The sequence below is a fragment of the Ursus arctos genome, unplaced genomic scaffold (genome assembly GCF_023065955.2).
Source record: "Ursus arctos isolate Adak ecotype North America unplaced genomic scaffold, UrsArc2.0 scaffold_1, whole genome shotgun sequence".
Lineage (NCBI taxonomy): Eukaryota > Metazoa > Chordata > Mammalia > Carnivora > Ursidae > Ursus > Ursus arctos.
The window spans coordinates 74,022,951-74,036,110 of record NW_026622763.1 but is presented as its reverse complement, the minus strand read 5'-3'; the positions used below and the strand labels follow the sequence as shown (position 1 = coordinate 74,036,110).

At 40.3% G+C, this 13,160-nt stretch overlaps 1 long non-coding RNA gene across 1 annotated transcript in view; it reads left to right on the top strand.

The window, feature by feature from the left end:
• Nucleotides 1-8,568, top strand: part of LOC123000678 (uncharacterized) — a 35,349-nt gene extending 26,781 nt beyond the window's left edge. Inside the window, exon 3 of the long non-coding RNA XR_006408823.3 lies at nucleotides 7,522-8,568. This is a non-coding gene — a long non-coding RNA (uncharacterized LOC123000678). The remainder of the gene's footprint in view (nucleotides 1-7,521) is intronic.
• Nucleotides 8,569-13,160: the final 4,592 nt, after the last annotated feature.

The following is a 13,160-nucleotide window of genomic DNA, read 5'->3' as shown; positions in this document are numbered from 1 at the left end:
ACATAAGCTAAAAGAAACTCTGTGACAAGCCACATCGCGAGCTCTGCAGGCTGAGAGGCAGATGAACTTTTTGGTTACTTCCTCTCACAAACCGTCTTTTGGGTGTACCACACGGGAGCGACTAAGGAAGGGGACGCTTTTCAACTGCTGTCGGCTGTTCTGTGACGCAGAGTGAACAGGTCTGGCTGAAGTGAAGTTGCTGAGCCAAGTCATCCCGGGTTCTCTCTGAGCAGGGGGTGCGGCACATCCTGGGATGGGTCAGACACAAAAGTACTTCGCAATCCCAAGGGACAGCAGCATCAAAACAGCGTAAAAACGTTTTAGCATTAGATGGGAGAGACACTTTTACTCTCTTTCTTTTCTGAAAGTGAAGAGAATTACTAATAGAGAGAAAACCTGGCTTTCGATCTCCTACATTCCTAACCCCTAGCAGAAGGTAGTTGAGAAATGATCCTGGGAGGTTTAATGATTTTAGGCCATTTATTCTTTGCATAAAGCACAGAAGAGTAACTATCATTTAGTTATTTGCCTTTTGGCCATCACAGACGTTTAACATAGAGCCAAGAGCTCCTGACCCCCCAAAATGTTAAGGGCTGCTAAAATCAGTTGGTGTACATTTCTTCCTCCCTTAATGAAAGGTGCCCTTTTACACTGTATTTTCCACTTGAGAATTAAACAACACACGGTAACTTTACATATAATTACTACGATGGTGCGCTGTTGTCATGGGTTAGTGTTATCAATAACTTTGTAAATACTCCAAGTGTAAATGTATTATATAATATTAATTAGATAGCAATTTATAATTAATCATATGAGTTACCAAATATTTTCAATTACATTATGTTACATATTTTATTCTATATTATATATCATGCCATATGCATTAAACATAATATATTTTATGTTATGACATATATACATATATTTTATGTCATTATAACTGTTGATAATGCATCTGTATAATTATAAAATAAAAACACTACATCTACTGCTTAAACCTATTGATTTCGTGTTCACAGATTCTTCCTTAAAATCAAAGGCACTTAAGCACTGTCAGAGAACTTGATACGTTAATAACAGTGACATTGCAATTTAAATATTTAACTTGAAAGCTTCAAAGTGTACGCTTTTCATATGCAGGGGGCTGTTTTCATCAGCAGTTCTTGAATATCCCATGCAGAATTACACCGTATATTTTAGTATGAACCAAGGTGATATTTTCAAGAAACTGTAAGATTGTTTTCTGATATATTTGTGTAATTACAAATAGTAAGTCTTCAGGCACTGATATAACTTTATTGTGTGGCAGCCTTCAAGAAAAACAGTATTTATTGTAAAAGATGATTGCAGTTTCAATATCTGTTTCCTCTTATTGTTTAAAAAAAAAACCCATATATTTAGCCAGATACCATATTCACTACCTTTAGTTCACTTGGAAATGCTCTGACTAGCTTTTTCTTTATGATCTTTGTATTTAAAATAAATCCCAAAGTCTACTTCACTGGACATGCCGAGCAATAATTCATATCCTCTCTTCACAGAAAAGTATACAATTAAGATATGACCAATTATTTTAAAAAATATATAATGTACTGAAATTGTATAGAAAAAAAACCCACATTGGTCTTCATTTTATCTGAGAACAAAAAATATTGGGAACGAGGGGTAGTTGGAGAGAAGAAACCTAACAAGAATTGATTTCTGGGGAGAAACAGCTTTCCTAGTAGCTATACTATAATAAAATGAAAAGAAAGTGACTAACACAGCATTTCTTAGTAACAAGGCAATGACACTTAACATCATTCCATATTTAAAACCACAAATGTAGAATGGATGTACTTTATTTCATCAGGAGATTGAAATCTGGAGGATGTACCGTCCAGCATGATGACTACAGTTAATAATACTGTATTGCCTATTTGAAAGTTGCTAAGAGAGTAGATCTTAAAAAGTCCTCATTCCAAGAAAAGGAAATTTCTGTAACTATGTAAGGTGACAGATGTTAACCACACTTACGTGGCGATCATTTCATAATATGTTCAAATAGAAAATTATGTTGCATACCTAAAACTAATATAGTGTTATGTGTTAATTATACATCAGTTTAAAAAAAAAGATTAAAATTTGAGCCTTCCTTTCTTAGCTCCTCCAAGAGAGGCACTTAGAGGTAAGACGTAAAGGGCTACTTCTCCATCTCCTACCACACGAGAGTATTTTCAAAGTCCATCAGAACTGTATCTTGAGGGACCATGAATATGGCATGTGCTTGCAGAACACAGATGACTTATCACCATCTCTTTCCTATTTTAATCCATTTGGATGGGAACGAGAAATCTTCTGTCCCACTGCCTCAAATGCCTTCAAAACAATTTGTTTTTTTTTTTTTTCTGCTACCACTTTCCTTATAATTATGCTATGTAATGCGTATTGGACCAAATTAGCTATTTAGAGTTCAAATCTGTTACTATGCTAACACATTCTTTCATCCATTTCTTTCTTTCTTGAGTCAGGACTCAGAGCAGTTTCTTTGGGGCAAAAGACTGTATCCTTCTATTTCTGTTTTTGTTTACAAAGACAGCCCTCTTTGTAAGAACTGCATCTGTCTCCCAAACTGTCATTCAGAAAACAAAGAAGCAAGAGTCTAAGCTGAGTCCAATGCAGTCTGCAGTTTTAACACCTTCCTTGGAAGAAGTCGAATATAGATAAGCTACCATTTCGTGGTTGTTCCTGGTGTGGACAGGATGCAGGGGGCGGCTTTGAGAGGTCAACTCTTTCAGTTTCCTCAGGCAAGAGAAACTCCAGATCGGGCAGAAGGCCTTTGCCTCCCACCATTTCTCTCCTCTCCTCGGGGTTTCTAGCATCCATGCTAACAAGCACTTCCCATAGCTGATTTGGGCTCAGTCCATGTTCCATCAATTTTTGTTTGTTTGTTTTGAATATGCTACCTAAGCACAAACAAAATTGCAAAATCGTTTGCTTGAAAACTGGCAAAGGATACAAGGGCATGATTTTTAATAGGCCCACGTACCCTCTGTGGTCCTTGAAAGCTTGGGACTCTTACAGTTTTCTTCAAGTTTCTTATTAGAAATTATCTTGTTTCTTTACAAGTGTGGTTCGGCAATTCCTTTGTGGGTCCCTTCTAGTCCATGTTTTCTGTGCATCGTTCTCCAAACGTGATTCTTGAGGTAGTATGACGTGGTAACTCCGAACTTGGCCATTGCCACAATCTGAACAGAGCTTTCATCCTGTGAAAGAGCACCTGCTTCCCGAGGAAGAGGCAGACCCGAACTTTGGTTGTGTTCTCGCTCTACTACACACTGAGGGGGGACTAACGGATAGTGTATCCTTTACCGCTCTCCACCCTGTAAGCCATGGAGCTACCATCATCTCCGAGGCACACACGTGGAGGCTGAGGTGCAGAGAGGTTAAATAATTTGTCCAAGGCTGGAGCTGTATGTGAAATCAAATTTGTGCTTTACCATGTCAGCTTCCTGGTTTTTAATAAACAGATCGAGCTGTTCTTTTGGTTCCACCATCTTGGTGAGAAAACTACATTGTTAACTGAAAGAAAAACAGTCGGTATTTATTTTGTGTCACTGTGATATAGTGATTTATAAGGAGAACTATATATTTGGTCTTTGTCCCGGTTTCACACATTGAGTTCTCAAAACCTTTGGAATTTCCTCAGTGAGGTGAGCAGGAAAGGCGCCTTTTGTTATGTTAATGAGGTGACTTTTGCAAGGTACCTAAGGATGGGGGTAGGCATGTGATTAGATGATTGGCATTTTCAATCTTGCACCCCTGACCTTCTAGGAGGGGAGAGGGAATGGAGGCTGAATCAATCACCAATGGCCAATTTAACCAATCATGCCCGTGTAACAATGTCTCCATAAAAACTCCAAGGGACAAGGTTGGGGGAGTTTCCAGGTTGGAGAGTTTCCAGGTTGGTGAACTTGTGGAGACTGGGGAGAGCGGCTTACTCAGAGAGAACACGGAAGCTCCTCACCCTTTCCCCGTATCTTGCCCTACCCATTGCTTCCATCTTGCTGCTCCTGAGATATCTTTTTATAATAAACCAGGAATCTATTAAGTACAATGTTTCTCTGAATTCTGTGAGCCACTCTAGCAATTTAGTTGAACCCAGGAGGGGGTGTCAAAACCTCCAATCTAGGGCTGGTTGGTCAGAAGCACAGGTGACAGGGGCGTCTGGGTGGTTCAGTCCTTAAGCGTCTGTCTTCGGCTCAGGGCATGATCCCGGCGTTCTGGGATCGAGCCCCACATCAGGCTCCTCCTCTGGGAGCCTGCTCCTTCCTCTCCCACTCCCCCTGCTTGTGTTCCCTCTCTCGCTGGCTGTCTCTGTTGAATGAATAAATAAAATCTTAAAAAAAAAAAAAAAGAAGCACAGGTGACAGCCTAGACTTGACTGGCTCCTGAAGTGGATGGCAGTCATGTGGGACTGAGCTCCCAGCTCTGGGATCTGAGGCTATCTCCAGGTAGATAACGTCAGAATGGAGTTGACTGCAGGACACCTAGTTGATGTCACAGAACTGGTGGTGTGGGAAAAAACCCACACCTTGGAAATGGGTACAGGAGCGTAGTCACTCTCCACCAAAGACTTTCAAGTTGTTTCCTTTCCTAAATTTTGTTAAACAGCAGCTATCCACAAGTTCTTAAACATCATTCGGTGGTAAGTCATAGAGAGGGCTACAAAGGAGCGTAATGGGAAGGAACTCATCTTGCAGTCAAGATGACATACACACTGCGAGGACGTCCCATTCCTGTTCCTTCCCCAGCCATCTCTAATGAGGGAGATTTTAAACTTACTCCCTACTACATGACCATGTTTCGAACCTCTCTTTGTAGCCGTTATTCCTAGAGTTGAACCTCAATCCTTTAAAAAGCATCCTGGCTAGTGCGGACTAATTAAATGTGTGAAAAGTTCCTTACTCTGTTCTCAGGAGGATAATGTGCCCCTTAAAATAATTTTTGAGTGTGTGCCTTAGGATCTAGGCGAAGTTTTCTAAAATACAGACAACTATGGAGTAATCTTAAAGACAGTGTTTTATTATTTTAGTACAATTTTTAAAATATGTTAATTGGAAGTTTCGCTTCCATGAATTGTGATGAGAGCACTTCATGAGGTTTTAGATTTGTGTGTCTGTGTGAGGGACTATGAGAATATGGGACAGAAACTTCCCAAGGTTAAGAAAAAGGGGTGAGGCACAGAAAGTGTAGGACATAGGTATCGTAGTGCCCAGCACACCACGGATTTTTATAATATGCAATAAATGCTTTAAGAAAAATTTTAACACTGACAATTTTCTTAAATGACTATGTGCCTGCATTGGCTCTAGCATGTTCTTGGTCCATAGCAGACACTTGAGTAAATATTTATTGAATCGAAAAATGAAGCAAGAAAAAAAGGAAAGAAGGAAGGAATTTAAAATTAAAAATTCAATGGCATTAATTACACTACACATTCTTAAATTAACAAATTTAAAAACACCCACAAGGTTTCCTACTTTTCTAAGCTAAATTCATTCTAAAGAAATTCCAGATAAGAGTTTGTGTTTCCACTGAGAAATCCACAAGAGAGTAAATGCAGAAATTTTTTTGACATTAAAAACCACCCCTCCACTTTTTGCTAAGCAGTTAAAGACCAGAGTTTAAGGAGAAAGGCAGTGAATTGTTTCAATAAAATCCACGAATGTGCATAGAATGTCTAAAACTGGCGCTCTGAAAGAGGCACAGATAAGGGGTACGTAGTAGCTACCCGCAAGGAGGTTGAAATTTGGAAGCAGCATTTAGTTAGAGACATAAAGGGCAATCACAAAAAAGATACGAATCTTTCCCAAAGAGAAGTGCAAATGTAGTGTGTAGGCTGATCGAGAGAGAGTTCTGAGCGCAGAGCGAGGAGAAGCCAGGAGGACAGGAAATTCACTGGATGACCTCGGACCCGCTGCTTTTCAGTCTCCGTTTGTAACACTGGAATATTAATATGTACTATGCACTAATTTTCGTGGACACATAAAGATGAATAAATGTGCATTAAAGCAGTTTGATCTCTTACAATGTAAGCCATTACTCATCTAAAATATTAGCATAAATATGTGGCTCTTTTAAAGGCGTTCCAGGTGCTCACTGAATTTAAGTTCGGGTTGGAAAAGCTGTGTTTGTCAACAAATAACGGTAGGCAATGACATGTAAAAGAAATCAAACTCTTTCAAAATGTGCTCCAAATGGTTCAAGTGATGTTTCTGATTATAAAAGGACTTTTCTGCTGATAGACGTTTCCTACTGTGTTTGTCAAATGGTAGGTTCATGGCTTAGTCAGGGACAAAGTTATTAAGGACATAAAACGCCATCTGGATGGAGCTAATAAACATAAAACATAACCTTCAGATACACTGCAGCAGTGGCCAGACTGTGCCAGCCCAGATTACCCTTTGTTTGTGTTTAAATCTGAGCCATGTTCTAAGCCTTCGACTGTGGTATCTTTAGGTGTTTCCCCTTGACTCAAACGCAAAGATCGCACGAGGCGAGCAGACTCCCCTTGCGCGCCAGAGCCGTGGAGATTCAATGCCTCGCTGACTGAGGGGTCATCTCAAAACTGTTCTCCCATATTTTCTTCAGCAATTTCCAAAAGCAGTAATTTTATTGATGTAGAAAGTTCAAACTCTAAAATTATGGAGTGAAATGGGTCTCACGTTATTATACAAACTTCTTTTTAGTGAAGTCTAAGGAAGTGAAACATTATAACCAGGAAAATCTGACCAGGAATGAGTAAATCCCTTGAAAAACATCGTCTCCAATCCAAAACACCATGCAAGCACTCAGCTCCAGTGCCTAAGTTTGGTTGAAACAGAAAAATCAATGTATTTCTATATAGACTTGCAGTAATATAATCATTTGATCTCTCTCGTAGGTAAGACAAATAGCTAAAATTTCCAAAGACCTTTTATATTATATAAGTTTATATAAACAGTTTGCTATATTGCAATTATATAGATGGCTTAATTCAGTGATTCATGATATATTAAATTATTATGCAACGGGGAACAGATTCTTGAATAATATTCCACAGAAAGACTTTCTCACAAAAGTCAGTAGGAGATACCCTGGTGCTCAGGTGGTGTCCGATTGAGCCTCTGTTATTAGGAGAAATATGACAGATTATGATGAACACTGTGACATGCCACCCATGTCAGTTTCCTGTCAGGAACGAAGGACTCATTTCCCCAGCTGCTGGGAGTGTCCTCCGGAGACAGTCCTCAGTTGTCGGCCATCCTCACGGATTCCCTCATCCGACTGCATGCCAACCTCTTGTTAGGCTTCCCACACTCAGCGACTGATCAGTTTGGGGGTAGAAGAGCCCAGTCCTCTCGCCACTACTTGGGTCAACTCTGAGACACAGTGTCGTCTTCAGGAGGCCCCTGAGAGTCGGCCTAGGTTTCCATGAAGACTGCACTGTAGTCCAACTCTTCCCTCTGTCTAATCTCCCTTCCTCCTCTTCCACAGGTGTCCGTCCCCAGGAAGGCTCCCCAACATTCATCCCTGCCGCAGGGCCCACATCCTCTGCAGACCTACCTACGGTGACCATCTTCCCACAGGATGGAGAGACTGAACTGTGCCAGCTGGGATGCCCTTCCCCAACTGCCTCGCTGCTCGCCAAGTGAGGGATATGTTCTCTCACTCTGCAGAGGTGCCCCAGACGCTAGGCAGCACCCGAAGAGTTAAACAGATTTAGTGACTAACAAGTAGGATTATTTTAAAAAGAAAAATCATAAAACACTATGAGCCATGCTATGCAAATTACCCTGAAAGCAATGGCAGTAAAGGCTGACTACTGAGCAGCATCGCTCCATACCCACAGGCCTCTGCAATTAGTCTAGCGTGGGGAAATTGCAGCGACAGACACATGTTTCATTCTTCATTTCTGGGGAGCCTCAACATTTGAAAATCTCCTCTCTTCCTAAGTAAGAGGCATTTCATTAGATCACAATGACAGCTATATAGTAAGAGTTTTAAAGCAAAAATGCAGATTACAAGTGGGAATGCTATGCAAAATGGTGATTAAATTAATTATGAGGTCTTTTTAAAATTTTCAAAGCCACATTATGTTAATATTCCCCAAGAGATTAGGAATCCGAATGTTTTTCTTTCAAACACTAACAGCATTAGGTAGGATTATGGTGGCGTCTAATGCTATTTGGTTATTAATATTTTCCTTACACTCATTTATTTTAGTAATCCCATCTTTTGTTGATTGGCTGAAGTTGATTTACTCATGAAGACATACGTTTATGCTAATGAAAAACAGAGCTCTCAGGAAACGTATTTTGCCAGCCTACTGGGACCCCAACCCTCTTCTGAAAGCGGTTTACCTTTTGACACCTATCATATGGGACTAGCCGCCATTGCTTCGACTCTTGTCCTCCGTTGCGGATATTGGTTTTTCTACTTGATTCCACTTTGCCTGTCAGGATTCTCCCTTGAAAGACTGTTCTGAGCTGGAAGGTTTTTAAAGCTTTTTGGTAGATCTTAAAACACTTAACAAAGTGGCTCTAATATGGACAATGTTGGATGTTATATCATTAAATTTTTTTTCCTATTTTGACAAGAGATGATGTTATTCATGGCTCGGAAACGAAGTAGTTGACTGCAAAATTTAATGACTATCTCTGTCTCCCTTTAACAATGAACAACTCTGCTATTCCTGATGAACCTCTCCCTCAGGCTTTGGAAACGCTAAGCTAGTCCAGCTCGTGTCCGCCAAGCACCTCACATTTCCAGCTTCCTTTCCAGCTCTTCTCTTCCCTCTGTTCTCTCACTACACACCGCGGGCATTCTGCCAGATGCCGGGGATTCAAAGCCCAATAGCCTTTAATCCCTATGCTCAACAAGAGGAGGGGCTTATCCAACAAGAAAGACTCTTGCATCGCCAACCTTTTACGTTTACATTGTATTCATTTAACAAAATGGTTTATTGAACATCTACAATGTGCCATGCTTTATTCCAAGAGCATGGGTAAAATGGGGATAATGCTAGAATTTCCTTCTTAGCGTTGTTAGAGGATTGAATGAGTCAATATTTTAAAAGCCTCTACAACAGTGACTGGCACGATGTCGTATTTATGAAATAAGGAAAAAATAGTGATAAGTGCTATGAAGAAAAATAGAGCCAGGTTAGAACATAGAGAGGGTGAATGGGGAGCTGCGACATCACACAGGGTCACCAGGGAAAACCCCAAAAGAACCAGGGTGCAAGGCTTGCAGACACCTTTGGGAGGAGTGTTCCAGAATGAACAAGCAGGTGGTGCCAAGGTTTGTTAAACGCTCGGTGTACTCAGCAACACGCGAGAGCCTAGTGTGGTTTGCAAAAGTGAGAGGAGCACAGGGAGGTAGGAGGGGGATCACCCCCCGCCCTGGGCTTCTGTTGTTACCTGACTAAATTTCCAAAACACATTTGAGTAATTATTTAATTTTTTTAAGGGATTGCTATCAGGCATATTGTCTACATTTTCTAAAGATTTCCCACCGTTCTTTCTTTGAACACAGCAATATTACTGTCCATCTCCAACCTTTAGATTCTTCTCATTGCCTCAATTCCTCCAGGGTTATCAGCAGTGCTTCTGTGATGAACATTTCTAAGAATCTGGGGATGTAATTTGTCTTGACTTCATGGCTTGAACTTGTTCAAAGTGAAGCTTAAGTGGAGAAGCATCCCCTCAAACCAGATGCACATCTCTCTTGGGTCCTGTCTTTCTATCTTGTCTGTAGTGCTTTTTCCAGAGATTTCTCTCAGCACTAACAACTCCCTCAGGCAGTTAAGATACCCTTTCTGTCTTCCTGTTGTTCTGAAAAAATCTCAGTTTAGGGGGTCTGAGGATCCTACCTGGCATCATTAGAACAGTTGCATTTAACTTTTCCATATTTCTTTCTGATTTTATGTTTTTCCTTTTTTCCTTGTAAGAATTATTTAACTTTCAAGGTTATCAGAAAACTTCCTGGGTAGCCTTTTTCCCTTTCTTGCTTTTTTCTTTTCTCTACACTCAGATACCTTATACTTTGTTTGCTTTCAAAGACCACAAGACATAGTATTGTCACATGTTTTTTCAGGTTCTTCCCAACGTCTGGACCCATTTTCCTTTGATGTGGTACCAGACATCAAGAAGGCAACTTAAATTATTAAAATGGACTGGCTGGGGCTTTGGTGAACTGCAGAACGTCTCATGGAAAGGGGACAGCTGCTATTCTGTTCCAGCTGATCAGCTGAGTGTTGTCCTACCTGGCCGTTTTTCAGAGATGCTGAAAACCCAGAGTTTTTATATGCCACTTGTGCTAGTTTCCCAAGGCTGCTGGCTAACCAGCTAAGTGACTTAAACAGGAGCTATTTACTGACTCACAGTTCTGGATGCTGCAAGTCTGAGATCAAGGTGTCATCAGTAATGGTTCCTTCTTAGGACCATGAGAAAGAATCTATACTATGCCTCTCTCCTAGCTTCTGGTGGTTTCCTGGCAAATGTGGCCCTCCTTGACTTGCAGAAAGTATCACCCCAACCTCTGTCTTCATTTTTGTGTGGTATTCTCCCTGTCTGCATGTCTGTGTCCAAATTTCCCTATTTTATTTTTTAAAGATTTTATTTATTTATTTATTTATTTATTTATTTATTTATTTATTTGACAGAGAAAGAGAGAGAGCACAAGCAGGAGCAGAGGGAGAAGCAGGCTCCCTGCCGAGCAGGGAGCCTGATGCGGGACTCAATCCCAGGACCCCGGATTATGACCTGAGCCGAAGGCAGACACTTAATCAACTGAGCCACCCAGGCGTCCCAAAATTTCTCTATTTTAATGGCACCAGTCATAGTGGATTAGGGGTCCACTCTATTCCAGTATGATGTCACCTTAACTACTTGCGTTTGCAATGACATCTGCACCTATTTCCAAATAAGATCCCATTCTAAGGTACGAGAGGTTAGGCCTCAACCCCTACATTTTTGGAAGACACAATTCAACTCATAACACAAGTAACTGATTTTAAAATGTTAGCAATCATTTCTTTTTCTTTTTCTTTTTTTTTTTTTTTGCAATTTTTGAAGATTTCAGTTTTTTTAGAGCGTTTTCAGGTTCACAGCAAAATTAAGAGGAAAGCACAGAGATTTTCCATATACCTCCTGCTCCCACAGATGCACAACCTCTCCTGTTATCAACATCCCCCACCAGAGTGACATGGTTGTTACACCCACATTAATACATCATAACCACCCATGCCGGAGGTTACATTAGGGTTCACTCTAAGTGTCGTACATTTGATGAGTTTGGACAAATGTATGATACATATCCATCATTATGGTATCATACAATACAGAGCCTTTTCACCATCGAACTTATTTTTTTATCCCAAGGCAGTCCATGTAAAACATACCCATAAGCCAAACCCAGTCCATGGTTGCAAGTTTGTAACTCCGCTTCAGTTTTTACCTCTGGGATCTCAGTTGCTTCTGTCTTAGGTGGTGTGCAGTGCGTTTCTGAAGCTTAAGGTCCTGATTTGACCAGATCCGGGGTTATTCACTTTTACAAATGATAGATAACATGGTTATCTGCCACCAAGTTTCTCTAACCAAGCCTGCTCGCAAACTTCATATGTATTAATATTATGTATGGAGAAGCCCTCAAGGTTATCCACCACGGTGCAGGCTTTGATGGGAGCCTCTGAGTACCGCAGTCATTTAATTGTAATGAACAGCTTTTTTGTGCTTAAATTTTTTGCAAAGCATTAGCAAATGAACCCAGATATTCCCAAACTGTGAATATTTAGTCAAACTTCATTCATACACATCTTATTCTGCATATTGCATTATAAATAATTAAGATGAAGATAAAATTGTAAAATATATTCAGGACGACTTTTTGTTTACAAAATATCAATTTTTTAACCTCCCTCTGAATTTAAAAACATGACTAGATGGTGTGTGCTTGTAAAAAATAGAACCAAATAAAATTTCATAGAAATTAGGGAAAATGTTGAACTGAACACTCTAGGCCAAGAGATTTAAAAAAATATTTAGATGCCATTTTGAAAATCTGTCCCTTTAATGAATTGGGAGATGAGAGAAAGTTTTCAAAGTGGCTAATTATAACTATTAAAATTGCATGAGGAGCTTTCTGTATTATCTATAAAAATTCAGCTCATAGATTTGCACAAACTTTTATCTCTAGAGCAAATAAAACTATAAATAGGAAATTTCCCTCACTCTTCCTTTCTTTTGGAAGTTTGTTGCACATTTCCAGAACAGAGAGATTATATTTGCTCTCGACGAAAATTCAAATTATCTCCAAAACACTACATCCCTGCATTGTTTCAGGTCTTATATTTATGGAAGATGAATTGCTTGGTTGTGTAGTATTTTTTACCAGTTTTTGCTTTGACAGAATCAATAAGTCAAGCCTGCTTTTTCTGAAGTTCATGCTTATAACCAGCTCATAAGTTCTTTTATCAAAGTGGGTCTTCTCATGCGATTCAAGTTTATATGCACAACTTCTTCACAAAGATAAAACTAATGTTAATTTTCACAAAGAAGAGTTAAGGAAAGGGAAGTCTTTGGAAAGAGATCACGATGAGAGAACTTTTTTAATAATGTAAATGGATAGGGAACTCCTGACGTAATGCACCTTCTTGTCAGGAATTCTGGCTCTGATCACAGAGCTGATGTTCATAGTTGGCTCCTATCAGCCAGCCTGCTGGATCTGAGCCCTTTCTACTCCTCTCTAGGCCCTGTGCTTCGTATTTGGGCCAATCTGGATGCTCATCTGCAAACAGTAGACATCAGCTCTGGCTCATGTGTAAAGAAGAAAAAATTCACCAGAGGGATGTCAGGGAGCTTGCTGAATGAGAAGAGAGTTGGAGAACCTGGCTAAGGAAACTGGAGACCCAAGGGAGACTGGGCAGCGAGAATCCACACCAGAGGCCATTCACAACGCACCCCCAGGCGCTATCGGGTTCGGATGACACAACAGAAATGCAGCCACAGAACCACTCACGAGTCACAGACACTGGAAGTAGGCCCCTCTGTCACACCACAGGTCCCTTAACTGCCCTCCCACAATAGCCAACAGATTAGACAAGCTAGGTCAAATCCACGCCCTTGCTTGCAAAA